Here is a 3,341-nt window from a genome sequence, read left to right as displayed (position 1 = left end):
TCTGCCACCTGTTGGCCGCTGTCCCCAAACAACTGCCTCGATAAATCAATCAATCAATCAATCGCATTTATTGAGCGCTTACTGTGTGCAGAGCACTGTACTAAGCGCTTGGGAAGTCCAAGTTGGCAACATATAGAGACAGTCCCTACCCAACAGTGGGCTCACGGTCTAGAAGGGGGAGACAGAGAACAAAACCAAACATATTAACAAAATAAAATAAATAGAATAGATATGTACAAGTAAAATAGAGTAATAAATATGTACAAACATATATACAGGTGCTGTGGGGAAGGGAAGGAGGTAAGACGGGGGGATGGAGAGAGGGACGAGGGGGAGAGGAAGGAGGGGGCTCAGTCTGGGAAGGCCTCCTGGAGGAGGTGAGCTCTCAGTAGGGCCTTGAAGGGAGGAAGAGAGCTAGCTTGGCGGATGGGCAGAGGGTGAGGAGGGTGAAGCTGAGGGTGAGGGTGAGGAGGATAAAGGATTAGTAGCCTACAGCAAGAAGAGTAGCCAACTGAATGATACAAGCCAAAGTTATGAGTGTTGGAGGTGAGCCTTCCCCCCCCCACCCCCCCAAGTCACCACTCATTGCCTTTCCCTCTGCACCTGCATCTTTAAGAAATATGTGAAACAGAAAGCCAGCCCCAGGCCCATCGCCCATAAATATTAATAATAATGGTGTTTATTAAACGCTCACTAAGCTAAGCACCAAGCTAAGCACTGGGGTAGTTATAAGATGGGAGACAGTCCCTTTCACAAAGGAGGCCTACTATACTATCAAAAAGGTAAGGAAGGAGCTTCCACAAATGGAAGCATAAAAGCAGAAGGAGCAGGTGGGTCAGGAAATTGACTTTATTGGGGAAGCAGCTAGAGACAGTGTGCCCTAGTGGAAAGAACCCAAGTGCCTTAGTTTCTTCATCTGTAAAATGGGGATTAAATCCCTCCTTACACTGTGAGTGCTGAGTGGGACTGGGACTGTATCCAACCTGATTGCCCTATCTACCCCATACAGAGCTTGACACATGGTAAGGCAGTTGGGAGACCAGAGACACTCAGACGTGTACATTGCTGCCTGCATTTTGCCGGACAAGCAGTGTCCGGGAGACCAGAGACACTCAGATGTGTACAGTGCTGCCTGCATTTTGCTTGTCCAGTAATAACATCGAATGCAACACTATGGGACAGTCCACCAGAAGCTAGATTGTTTCCCCCAGAGACAAGAGTAAAAAACCAGAAGAATGGCCATCCTCCCAGCAATTTCAGATCCTCAGCCAAAGCCTCAGCATTCACAAGTCACTCTCCCAAGGGCCCTGGTTGATGCAGTTTCTCTTCCAAGTCTCTAAGCCACACAGTACCCAACCTGGGCACAACCTTCTAATGTTCGATGGGTGTCGTCTCGGTTGCCACTTGCAAGTTTTTACGCTTAGGCTCCATGAACGTGTAGTAGCTTTTATTACCGGGTGAAGCAGTTTGTTGTCCATCTCCCTGTCCTGACTGGCAATGAGGTCAGTCCCACTCTCATTCTGGGCAGATCCAGTTCCAGGCCTAGAGGCTATCCCTATCCCTGGGATAAGGGCAAGGGGCAGGTGTCATCATGGGGCAACCCACCATACTTGCTTCATTCAGAAGTCAGCACATGGTCTCTTTTTCCAACAACCGTCCCTCTTCTAACCCTCCCTCCCACCCACCCCAGCTCCTCGCCACTCCCTACCCTTGGCCTCCACCCTGCCCTGCCCCCGCCCCTTGCCTTTTTTCCTGCTGCTTTACCAAAATTCCATCCTAGTGAGTGCAAACTAAGAAAAGCATTAAAGGTAAATGTAGCTAAAAAAGAACCACTAGGTCAGATAATAAAAACTTGAAAATTACAATTGCCAAGACCCTCTTAGTTTAAGTGGTCCAAATTTAAACTTTTTGAGGGCAAAGGTCATACCTTTTCAATTTGGGATAGTCCCATGTCTAACACCCCCACTCCCTGAGGATCAAAACAATGAAGGTTGGAAGGATAAAAGGAGGAAAGATAAGACCAGATACAATTTCTGCCAATCATTTCATTCATATCTGATCCAACCTGCCACTTAAACAATACCTCTCACTCTCCTCCAAAAAACGCGTGCCAAACCCACAGATAACTGTCATTACTTACAGAAAGGGAGATCTGTTTGGAGAACTGTCACATCTCAAATCACATCTCTTCCAAGAGGCCTTCCCTAACTAAGCCCTCATTTCCCCTACTCCCCCTCCCTTCTGCATCACCTACACACTTGGATCTGTACCCTTTAGGCACACGATAATCACGCTACCCTCAACCTCACAGTCCTTATGTCTTGTCCTGTGCTGTCGAGTCGTCTCCAACCCATAGTGACTCCACGGACACATCTCTCCCAGAACGCCCCACTCTCCATCTGCAATCATTCTGGTACTGTATCCTTCAAATTTTCTTGGTAAAAATATGGAAGTGGTTTACCATTGTCTTCTTTCGGAGTAGCCTAGTACCCAGGTCTTAAAGATTGGACGTGATTTAAAAACAAAACAGAAGAACCGGATCATCATCATAGGGAATTTTTTTTTACTAATTTATCCTTTATGTGCTAAAATTAAGGTGACAGTCTTAAGCAATTTTAGTAAAGTTGTTGAAAATTGCCATTTCAATTCACAATGGTAAAAAAAACACCCTTTAGGGCCTCACTGATCTCCTCCAATTGTTGCTCATAAAAGAATGTTTTTGCCTTTTTGAAAGAAATACTTTAACTAAATGAAGTATGTTCAATAAAAGTCCAATTCCTAATAATGTGCTGAATGAAATTATTTAAAGAAAAGTATCTTAGTTGATAAATGACTCACAAAACATGTGCTTGGTGGAAACGAACAGGTAAATGAATTCTAGACAAAGCAGTAATTATACACGTTAAGCAATAAGACAAGACAGGGCAGGATACTTGGCTGCAAGCAGTCACAGGAGTGTATCTTTTAGAGCCAAGAAAAAAAGACTAAGAATCAGCTACATAGGTAGTTACTTGTAGCAGAATGCAAATGTAACTGTCTTTCCCTCTGCAATGATTTTTTTTTTTTAGACATGATACACTGGATTGGTTTCGCTCTTTCCTTGAGAGAGCATTTGGTAGTTTTCTTGATTTTACTGTAGAAGCTCTTTATAGAAACGTACTATCACAACAGCTACGGGCTAAAAGGGAAATGCTGATTGACAAGAACACTTGAATTTCTGCCATGGCTCCAAGATGATCAACTGCATTTAAATCTCAGATCTAAATCTCCTTGTGGCGTGATTTCCAATGCCAGTGAATGCAAAGTTGACCGTGTTTTTTGGAAACAGATATCAAATGGCA

This window comes from Tachyglossus aculeatus, chromosome 18 (assembly GCF_015852505.1).
Source record: "Tachyglossus aculeatus isolate mTacAcu1 chromosome 18, mTacAcu1.pri, whole genome shotgun sequence".
In the NCBI taxonomy this organism is placed as follows: domain Eukaryota; kingdom Metazoa; phylum Chordata; class Mammalia; order Monotremata; family Tachyglossidae; genus Tachyglossus; species Tachyglossus aculeatus.
This window is presented reverse-complemented; position numbering follows the sequence as displayed.